Raw genomic sequence first — 12,156 nt, forward strand, 5'->3', positions numbered from 1 at the left:
TTTACTCAGTCACAGTATAATATGCATCACTTACTCTCATTTTGAGCCCCACTGAACTCCCATGCATAGTAGGTCCACTGGGATTCTGTGCTCCACCTCAGAGGCTATATGTGAATGGCATGCTCCATTGTCCCATCAAACTTCACATCAAAACAATGTCAAAGACAAAGTAATTATAAGTCTCAAGATGGCAACAGCAGAGCCTTAAATTTTTTTTAATGTTTTTATTTTGAAAGAGAGTAAGCAGGGAAGGAGCAGAGAGAGGGAGAGAGTTAGAATCCCAAGCAGGCTCTACTTGAGCTTGAGCACAGTGCTTGACTATTGGCTGAAACTCATGAACAGTAGGATCATGACCTGAGCTTAAATCAAGAGTTGGACACTTAACCTACTGAGCCACCCAGGTGTCCCAACAGCAGAGCTTTAAACCAAGCATAGCGTCCTTCTGAGCACAGGTCCATGAAGCCAACCATGCACATTGGACTCATCTGAGAAACTTTAAAAAATACTGATACCTGGGAGTTGCCTTCAGAGCTTATAATTTAATTGTAGCCTTCACCTGAATATCAGAACATTTACAAATCCTCTAAAACTTTCTATGTGTAAGCAAGATGAAGAAACTACTGAGGTTTAAAGGTTTTGACATTACTGTTCAAGGGGACTGGAAGAAGTAACTAACATTCAAAGAAGTATATACTAGGACCATGAGTTACCACTTCTCACTATAGTATTAGAAATATTCTTTTTATTTCTATTATTAATACTATTCAGTGTGCATGACCATATGGAGAATGCACCTTCTCAGAAGTTTTGCTGCAATGCAAACCAGTTCCTGTTTGGAGGGTATATTGATAGCACTTATCCAACTCCTAAATGGCAATCAAAGCAGTGCTATTTGTAAAAATAAAAAAAGAAAAATCAGAAAAAGAAAAGAAAAGAAAGAAAAAGAAAATAGAGCGAGACAAAATGAAAATGAAGAGGTTAGAAAAAGAAGAGAAAGGAGGAGAAGGAGGGGAAGAGAAAGAGGAGGAAAGAGAAGGTGGCAAACAAAGAGAAAACAATTTAAAGGTCCAACATAAGGAAATGCCTAAATAAATTATGGCATATCCATGTTCTTATTTACGATGCAACCATTAAAAACAAAGATCTAGATCTACACGTGTTATCTAGGGGGAAGAGAAAGTCCATGATCTATTGTCAAGAAAAATATTTTCAGAACCATATAACGTATAGGAGTTCATTTGTATAAAATATAAGAGGATAAGTTATACATGTATATCTCTGTGTGTATGAATAGCTTTAAAAAATCCTGGAAGGATATCAATTAAAGAGATACCAGTTGTCATCTCTGAGTAGTAGACTCCGTATATATTTTCACTGTTTGCTTTATACATTTCTACGTAGTTGATCTGCATTACAGTCATGTGTTAGCAAAGAATGAGAAAAGAAAAAACATTAACAGCAATATAAAATGAAAAATCATTAAATTCAAATCCCAAAGACATTGTATTCATTCACACATTTGCTTTGCACAGAGGATGAAAAACAGCACTTAGGCTGTTTCTGCTTTAGTCTCTCCATCTGAAAACTGTGGACGCTGGTTCGTATCTCATAGAGATAAGTGGAAGTTTACGTATTTCCAGCAACTAAATATCAATTCAGGCTATTATTTTTACAAATATTTAGTATACAGCCTGACTTCAAAATAGTATAATTATATATAAAATATTATAAACATAAAGTATTACGCGCTTCCTGATTTTGTTCTCTGGCAAAATCAAAGTCTTATCCCTTAGGCCACGACCTCCATCAAAGACCTTATGATTTACATTGAAAGAAGCAGGGGAGTGATATTTTAGGATATTTAACATGGACCCATCTCCCTGAAGTCCTTGCTATTGTTCCCAAAGATGTCCTTATTCTTTCAGAAAAAGATAAATGGTTGCAATTGTCCCTATTAGGATGGAGGATAATCAAAAGGAAAGCACTTCCTCCCTAATTCCCATCTCCATGGAAACCGTTCAGCTCCCCAAGCCTCTTGTCTACAGACATCAGTCCACAGTTTTCTGATATTAGGCAGTCTGAGCCCAGAGCCTGCGTTCTCTCACATCGTGATACCTTGAAGGGTGAGTTGAAAGAACAAAAAGACTTGTGCCAAATTTTTAAAAGTCCCACTGCATCAAATTTAAATCCTTCCTGTATTTTTTTTCAAGTTTCTAAGAAACTGTCCCAAACCCAAGTTAAACAGACCCACTTAAAATGTGTCTCTTATCAGAATGCCCTTAATCCTGCATATCCCTTTCTGTTATTTACACTTAAATAGTGCATTGATAAGAATTTCCTCTCTCCCTTAACTTTTTTTTAAATATGTATATCCTCAAAAGAGTGAGAGTAGGCTGTGGGACTTTTTACCTGCTGTGTGAATAAGTCACTTTAATGTCGAAGTGATAGATGAGTAGTATTCAAGTCCCCACGTCCCTTTGTTTCCATTCAGATCAGGGGCTGGGGGATGTTATAGTAAATAGCCTAAGGTTGATTGGAAATAACTTAACTCAGTGGCTAATTGGATTTAATAATTACACCAGAGTCTTAAGTGCATTGAAGTCTATTGACCTGAAAAAGAATGATCAAACTACAATTCTGAGGTTAGTTGGGATGATAGAAGTTTGGAGCCGGAACTTTAGAGATAATTTAAGTCAGGATTCTAACCCTAGTTTGGGTAAGCCAAGGAATTTACAAAACCAGCCTCAGAGTCCCCACCCACACCCACTGAGTCAGAATCCACAAGACTGGGGTGCCAAAATTCGCATTTTTATTGATATGCCAAATTATTTCCATTATTTCCTAAATTTGAGAACTGCTTTTCTAGTATCACTTGTCATTCTCCCCACAACCCATTTTACAGATAGTAACCTTGGTGTATGGATGTCTAGGGCAGAGAGTACACACTCAGTGCTTTCCAGAGACAGATAACAGAGGGTGAGCCAGAACAAGACAACAGAAAGCAGAGAGGACAGTGTCCACCAAGACAGCACGAGCTCTGGTCAAGGGCATGGTACTACTCAGCTCTGGTCAAGCATCATAGAAAATGCAGGCCAAGATCATTGGATTATCCTTTTTTTTTTTTTCCAAGAGAAACTGGATATCCAGGTTTTTAGGTGGAATTTTCTAATTTTCTAAATGCTGTAGGAAAAACGAAATAGATGTTTGGACTGAATCATGGCTTTAGCTACCAGTTTGCCACTCCTTTATAAAAATAAAAAAGTGACTTGTCAAACACCATGCAAATGAGAATGCAACCCTGGGAGAGCATAACTGAGGTTTTTTGGCATCCCAATCCAAACTTATTTCCTCTGTCCTGTGCCCCTGTTTCTTCAAGTGATAGCAACTTGTAAAAGTCGGAGGGAGAATGACCTTTACGTTTCCTCCCAACACGAAGTTCTATGATTTTATCCTCGGCAACAGCTAGAGGGCCTTTTTTACAGTGATTTTACATCTCTCTTTTAAGAGACTCACTTGGCATTTAGAAAGGCATCGTTTGCACACTGGTTAAAGTAAAAACTAATGGCTTAATGGACCATCCCTCTAATTATGTCTTCAGCTCCAGATCAACAGTCAGAAGCTGACCACTCCATAGTTTTGTTTTCATTACACGTGTCTTGAAAACTAGGGAGTTATCAAAATTTAGATTAACAACCTTAAAAATGGGCTTCAGGGAATATCCACAACTCTGGGTGAAAAGCCTAGATGCAAACACTGAACAGGTTAAACATGGCGGCGCTCACTTGTGCGCTACAAGTTGACATGACCATTGGTTACCAGCTCCTGCCTCACCAGCCCCTGGAGCACCCTTTCCCCCAGCCCCCTTCGCTTCCCTGAGTGACAGCAAATCCAGAGGCAACAATCCAGGGTTGCCAAGTGCCTGAGTCACAAGGTACTGAGAAGGGCCGCAACACTAAAATTGTCTTCCTGGAAAGGCACGAAATTCCACACTTCACTTTCTCACACCCCTTGATATTCTATCCCTTAGAAATGCATTTTGGTTAAATGGCTGCCCTCTTTTCAAATGAGAAACCCCCAGGGAGGGCCGTCCCTCAGGGTCGATTTGTTTAGCAGTTGGCTTTATGAGAGGGCTCCTGAAAAGCCACACGGTTGTGATGCAAAGGAAAGGCAACTCAGGGGTCCAGGTCACTTCAGAGGGTCACGGACTCTTGAGACAGGAGGACAGGGGGAAGAGCAAGCAGCAAAAATGTCTCCACAATATCTCCACACTTGGTTACAAAGGGAACAATAGGAGAAAGACCTGGAAAGAAACCGAAAGCAAACTTACTCTTACCTCAGAACTGTATCTGGGGCTATGTGGTGAAGGAGTCAGGGAGTCAGGCCTGGCTGGACACTTTGGCTGTCAGGCTGGGGAAGCTTCGAAGCCCTAAGAAACCTTGCTTTTCTCTCAGCCGTACTTGGCCTCCCCCGCCTCCCGCCCGCTGCTGCTGGTGGTGGTGGTGGTGGTGTTTCACATCCTGAATTGGTAATTACATTTTAGTCATTTATGTTGAAATTTCATGACAACTAACCAGGATTTGTTTTCAGGTCAAACAAAGACCAGTTATGATTTTCCTATTAAGACCCAAATCAAGCAAAAATCCTTATATTGATTCCACAGGGCACAAGGCATTCCTTTTTTTAATGAGTTAATGATTTTTCCTTAGGAACATCCTTTTATTATTGATACGTTCTAGAAGAAAGAAAAGGGCCACTATTTTGTTGCTCTAATGCCGACAAATGCTGCAATTACAGTTGTTAAAAGTTGCTGATTTGTGAGGGCTGCTTGCCTGGCCGCAGAGCTCAGAGCATGCTCCCCGTGCCTGTGCACCCTCCTGCTTCTTTTTTTTTTTTAATGTTTTTATTTATTTTTGATACAGAGAGAGAGCATGAGAAGCAGGGGCAGAGAGAGAGGAGAGAACTGGAAGCAGGCTCCAGGCTCTGAGCTAGCTGTCAGCACAGAGCCCGATGCGGGGCTTGAACCCACAAACATGAGATCTGACCTGAGCTGAAGTCAGAGCCTTAACCGACTGAGCCACCCAGGCGCCCGCCCCCCGCCCCCCCCCCCGTCCTGCTTCTTAATTTAAATACTGTGCACTTGTCAGATACACTAAAAATGAGTTCAACAATAATATTTTCCTTTCGTCCTCCCTTCCTTCCTCCCTCCTTTCTTCCTTCCTTCCTTCCTTCCCCTTTTTCTTTCATTTAAAAATAATTTGTTGAGAGGTGTCTGGGTGGCTCAGTCAGTTGAGCGTCTGACTCTTGATTTTGGCTCAGGTCATGACCCCAGGTTCATGAGTTCAAGCCCCACATGAGGATCCACACTAAGTATAGAGCCTGCTTAAGATTCTCTCTCTCTCTCTCTCTCTCTCCCTCACTCGCTCCCCCTCCTCCACTCACACACTCTCTCTCTCCAAAACAAATGCATAAATGAATGAATGAATATAATTTTTTGAATGCCAAAGATGTGCCATGCATTGCTCTAGCCTCCTGGGATGCAAAGATGAATGGAACACTATTTCTGTGTTTAAGGAAATATTATATATATTTCAGAATGAAGTCATCAACAAATCGCTACCTCAGAGAAGAGGAGAGAGTGATGAGCTCACTCTCCAGCAAAGCAGTCAGGAGAATCTGCAGAGAGTGCACGAGAACCTTGCTAAGTGACGAGAGGGGCTTGCTACGTACAAGGGGAAAGGGCACTTTAAGCAGGAGGAGCAGGCTGGTGCAAAGGCAAAGTGAACTCAAGGAAGCGTGTGTTGGTTCTTTGTGACTGGAAATTCATTGGAAACAATGGAAAGGTGGATTGAAACAGCAATCATAACCTCAGAAAGGGACTGGAGTATAAACTCAGTGTGACACGCTAATAAAGTGGACTTAATTCTGGAGAAAATTGGGATTTGTTGTCAAATGTTAAGTGGGACCAAAAATGTGTTTTGTGACATTCCTTCTAGGTGCTGGGGGTGGAGGAGGGGAAAGTAGATAGGTGAAACGTGATGTTCCCTCACATATCTATTTTAATCCATTAAAGGACCGTAGGAAGACAAGATTTCCTTGTCTTCACTGTACAGATGTGGATTCAGACTGAAAAAGGTTAAGATACATGCCCAAGGCCAAGGGATAGACTGAGGACTCAAACCAGATCTTCTGGTTCTTGTCCCAGGGAGAATCCGTGGCCCCTGTGGCTTCGGCTCAATGTGGTAACAGTCACTGCAGTGACAGGACACTCACAGTTGGCCAGGCACTGAACTTCGTTGTCTCTTCCGAATCACGGTGAAATCTGTGAAGTCTAAACAAGTGTTTATTGTAATAAGAAACTGAGGTCTGGAGAGGGTAAACAAGTGTGCAAGGATGCATTAGCTAGCCGTGAAGCTGGGACTCAAAACTGGCTCTATCTGAATCGGGGGACCTGCTCCTCCCAACACTTAAGAAGGAAAACGAAAACACGCCGTCAGCGGGGCCTGGAAGAGGCCTCCACGGAGGTGGGAGAGATGTTGAACGAACGCTGGAGTCACGCAGGAAACTCACGGCGGAGCCAGACCTAGAAAGAAGCCAGGTGTCTCCACCAACACCCGTCCCACAACCACGCTCGACAGCAATCCACTTCAGACCTAATTTAGACAGACGGAGTTGTCAAATCCACACGGAGAGAAATTACAGAATGTCTGACATTGGCCTGAAATCTCCAGCCTGCGAGATAAATCTTTCAAAACCTCATCTCCTTTCCGGTACGCTGCCAGCCGAGTGGGCGGCTGAGGCAGGAGCTGACCCCAAGGTGGCCTCATCATCAGACCTTGAAAAGTTCAGCAGCAGCCTCGGAAGACTAGATGAGATGCAAAGAGGGATTTGTGATGTTACGATAAAGAGCCTTAACCAATTTTCAATTTGTAATTCCCATAAAATGAGCTCAGCGAACTAATGGGCGATGAAAACACTTCACAAAATGAGCTCTCATTTCGTACCATACTTTGCATATCACCTAAAACCCAATTTCTCATCGAAACAATCTAGAAAAATGCGATAACACCAGAAAGAAAATGAAGGCATATACTAAGGAGGCATTTGTCTTCCAGGAATTTAACTACAAAATAATTAAACTCAATGGAGTGTATAATTATACAAAAACGAAACCCGATCTCCCTAGAAATTTCCCTCCTACTACCTCAGGGGAATGAGCCAGATCCTGGGTTTTTTCTTGTTTGCATTTTCTGTATTAATCTTGTCATGATTCATTGAAAAGAATCCCATTATGTATTTCAGATGGGCTTCCCATATTCTGGAGCTCTAACCTAGGAGAAGAGTCTGTCCTGCCATTGTTGGTGGCATGGTCACATCCCTGTAGGCAAGCAGAAGAGACTAAGGGCATGGTGGCCCTTGCCGGTGGCCCATCTGTGTGCCCAAGACTGGCTCTTTGTAGAACAAAAGCTGTTCTCATTACAGGCGCAGAGCTGATAAAAGTGACTTTTTTCTTTTTAACTATATAATTCAGGGAAATAGCTTTAAAATGCTCATGGGCTAAACTCTCACTGACACAGAATATGTCTTTTGAAAAGTGTAATTTAGGATAACCTTGTTTAATTAACATTTAGTGGCTTATTAAAACCGAAAGGAGATAAGAAGGGAATGCATTTTTGAGATGCCAGTTGGATTTTTTACCTTCTGTTAACTGTGTGATCCACATGCACTTAAATTGTTTCATTGTATAACTTTTCCTTCATATTTTCATCCGTACTTTAAAAAAGAGTCTTGGTCATTATAGGATATATGATCACAATTTTCCTCAATCCAGTTGCTCTGAGTTAGTTTATCAGTTAGCAAGTAATATGGAGGCTGCTTTTCCCCAGCTAAGTTTGCTGTCACCATGGGGGGAAGCGTTTGGCCGCCAGTAAGCCAGCATTTCCCGTCAAACTATTCTCCACTACGTGACGGCAGCAGGTTTAGAACGAAGAGACAGGATGTAATTGGATGGCTCAGTGGGTGGAGCTTCCGTCTGTCAGGGCGGAGCCTGCGTTGTGTCCTCTGCCCCCTCTCTCTGCACCTCCCTTGCTCATGCTTTCTCTCTCTCTCTCTCAAAAGTAAATATTCTTAAAACCTATATAATAATAATAAATAAAATATAAAAAATACAAAAATAAACAGAAGAGACAGAGCCACATATATTCTTTTCTCTGCCAGTCTCTCTCCTTACTCCTTCTCCGTGCCCCTTAAAGGGGCTTTGAGAGAAAAGAGCTCTGAACTACAGCCTTAGCAGTGAGTGGAAAATCTCAGACGCCATTATTCTTGCCTGCACACACAAGTATTTCTTTTGTCAGATTAAAAGATTGGTGATATAGTAGGAGAGGTGTCACAATAACCTGCCATATGTATCTTCGTGGTTCTCTCGATGAAAGCATGACTGCAATTTTGGAATTCTAGAGGGTGTTGCTCTTTAACGTCAAGTCCTCATAGTTCATTCCCCTCTTCTCCAGAACTTTCTCCTGCTGTCTCTGCACCTCCTGCTTTTCAGGACCCTAACTTGGCCATGACAACCCTGAAGTAGAAGTTATAAGTTCAGAAAAGCATTTCTCTCTTTACCTAAGATAAAACACCCACTGCGGAGCAAAGATATAGTTCCCAGGCTAAGGAACTGATTTTTTTGAAAGTCCTTTGAGAATTGAGAATTGAGGGTTCTCTGGAGTGAATTTTCATGTGGATGTTTTAAACCCAATAGAAACATTATTAACTTATGGCATTTGTGAATATGCTACTATAGTCAATGCCCAAATCAAATCCCTGCCTTTCTCCAGGAACCCTGTGGAGTTTACAGATTAATTCAATTGCAGAGTTAGGATCTTTACTGTGATCCTCTTCAGGGCAGTAAAAAGAGCAGAGGACTTTCGGGATAGACTGTGAGAGTAGGAACAATAGGTCTTAATGAAGTTTTGCTTTGTTTTGTTTTGTTTTGTTTTTTGAATGACTCCCTATAACTTCAGTGCAGGAAGCTTTCTGAAAAGATAAAGAAGATTTCCATTCTGTTGGTGATTGAGAGTCACTGATATATATATCACAAAGGCTTAGTCTTGGAAAAAAAAGGCCTGTATTTGCATGGAAAGAGGATGGCTAAGAGACAGAGAGGTGGTCCGACTGCATCACAATACTTAGCTTTCAGTCTTTGAAGGGTTCTCCTTTCTGAAGTGGAGGTACCAACCGTCTTCACAAACTGGGAGCACGAACTGTTTTTGAGCTTTAAAGCATGACTTGTGTTCTTCTTTCTTTTTTCACTTGTCCATATACATATTAGTGAGGTTTCAAGGATACAGTGGTGGTTGCACAGATATTAACTGACTTGTTTCTGACTACAGGATGTCTGTGGGCTCCAAGTAATTTCAATTTCAGTTACCCGCTGCGTGTACCCTGCATTACAATGTCTGCATTTACCAGACCCAAACAGAGAAATCCTTATGCAAGTTTATGGTTTTCATACCTATAAATGTATCTATTAACTCTTTTTCATGCATAAGGCTGGAAACAAATTTTTCACATAGAGTTTGACAAAGCGAAACATTACATTTAAATGATTATAAGCTAGATGACCAAAATCAGTCATAAAATAACTTTAAAAAAATATTTAATGTTTATTTATTTTTGAAAGAGAAAGAGGGACAGAGTGAGAGTGGGGGAAGGGCAGAGAGAAAAGGAGATAGAATCCAAAGCAAGCTCTAGGCTCTGAGCTGTCAGCTCAGAGCCCAGTGTGGGACTCAAGATCATGACCTGAGCTGAAGTCGGATGCTTAACCCGCTGAGCCACCCAGGCACCCCATTCATAAGATAACTTTACAATATTTCTTTGCTGAACAATCTTCTAAACATAAAAATTTTGTTTCTTAATGCTTTCAGATCCTTAAACGACTACATTTTCTTTTCTTTTTTTCATAATTATACTTATAAATGGTAAAACCTAGAGGCTGAAGTTGAGCATCTGATTCATTTTACCTTGAAAAAAATCAGTTGTGAATTATCAATAAGAAGTATCACATAATATCCATAATATAGCACATGGTATTTGATGGAGTTTTGCCGTGATGATGCCAATGGCCAAGAAAGAACTCTTGAAGATGTTTTGGTGCAAAAGAGACGGTTTATTAAAGCGTAGGACAGAAAGAGCTTCACTGGGGTTGTGACGGGTAACTGATCATATACCCTCAGGTTGGGAGGGGATCAGGGATAGAGTCAGTCTCTAAAGAATTTTGGAAGCAAGATTTCCAGGACCTTGATGGGCTAGATGTTGTTAGAAAACCCCGTTTATTACTGTTATTAAAACGTCAGTCATGAGGCCCTTCAGATGTATATCAGGGGGCCACAGGCTTTGAGTATGATTTCCAATATATATCTTGGGGAAGTTGAGATAAAGGAAGTTTCCAAAGGAATTTTTATATATTGTATATTAGACTTACAGGATCCTGAGGCTTCAGGATAATGTTAATCCAAGATTCCTTTTTGCTTTTAGAAAAATATCATCGTCAAGGCAGCTGAGCTCCTAGAGGGAGGTCCCTCTGCCTGTTTCAAAGACTTGTCACTGGGCTGTAGGCAGTAAGGGAACTTAATTTTTCATTTACCGTTGTTTCTCACATCGCCATGGCAAGCACTTAAACCCCCTCACATCTTGATGAGGCTGACATTAGTGCTCCAGGAAATGAAATCTATAGGTTTCTGGAGGCTAGGCTATGGATAAGATTGTCTTTTTCTTGCAGTTTACTAAGTTATCTGTAAACTGAAGGAGACTCCTGTCCCAATTGACTGTGATCTCTATTAGTCAACCATTTGCTTAAAAAAGCCAAAAAAGGAGAACATTCCTTTTCCCTGTTCTTGGGCAGCCGGGAGCCTCTCGGCGATACCACACGTGTCCTACCGGACAGCGGGGGTGGAGAGGCTTGCAGTTAGCCTGCTCTTTGCCCCCGGCTTGCCTCACGCACCCTCAGCAATATCACACAATATCCTATCTCTTTTGTCTTTTTACTTGTTTGACTTAAACTACTGAGAACAGGAATTTTGCAAGACTGGCTTAAGCTTCATATGTTCGGTTTAACTTTCACATTTTTGTGGATGTTGATTAAACTGAAAGGAGAGGGAAAAAAAGAAGATATTGGTTCCAGGAAGTGAGAGTGTGCCATACTGGTGAGGACGTCCAGCTGCCATCACCGTGGAGCTCCTGGCGTCCTGCACAGAGGCCCTGGGATGTGTGCCTACCTGTGTCCCTTTCCCTTCACACACATTCTTGCCATCCCTCTCTAAGTGGTTGCTCATATCGACGGACAGAAATAAAACATTTGCCAAGACCTGCATGTACTTCCTGCTGTATGAGTTCATTTGTATACACCGTTCTATTTAACTTCCAAAACAATCCTCTGTGGCATGAATCTCTACTTTACAAAGAAAAGAAACCGAGGCTCAAAGAGGTGTACTTCCTTGCCTAAGGTCACAGATCAAATACGTGTCAGAATGACAAGTTTTAGAAAATGGTGTCAAGTTGTAGCTAATGTATCTATGGCATATGGTGGGAATGCAATAGGAGAGGTCTCTTCTACCCCTTGGCAGGAGGAGGGAGGGAGGTGCTCATAAAGACTTCAGAGAAGAGGTGAGTGGAGCTGAGCTCTGAAGATGAAGAGAAACCCAGAGTTTTCTGATTCCAAAGTCAAAGCCGTTCACACTGTACACTTTCATTATCTCCTCTTCCTGGCTGTCTCTCCAGATAGACAAAGCCTGTCCTTCAGCACCAAGATCACATTCCACTACCTTCATAGAAGCTTGCTGACAAGCTGTGTCCTTTGAACCCCTTGAGCAATTGTTTATTAGGCAATTTAAATGATGAATAAGAGCCTGTTGTCTAAAGAGATCCCTTTGTCTTTGAGATGTTTGTATTCTACATTCTTATGCGTCTGTCCATATTTGGGGCCTATCATGTCAAGTATACAACAAATTTTCTTTATCACACTTTATTTTTCTTCTAGTGCCTTGGAGATTGCCTCAGAAATATTTGATGCTTCATAGATTTTTCATATAATTTTAAGACTTGTTGTATGGTTTTAATTAAAACTGACAGTTACTAAGACTTAACTGTGTATCTCACACTAGTATTCAA

The sequence above is a fragment of the Suricata suricatta genome, chromosome 15, assembly GCF_006229205.1.
Source record: "Suricata suricatta isolate VVHF042 chromosome 15, meerkat_22Aug2017_6uvM2_HiC, whole genome shotgun sequence".
Classification (NCBI taxonomy): domain Eukaryota; kingdom Metazoa; phylum Chordata; class Mammalia; order Carnivora; family Herpestidae; genus Suricata; species Suricata suricatta.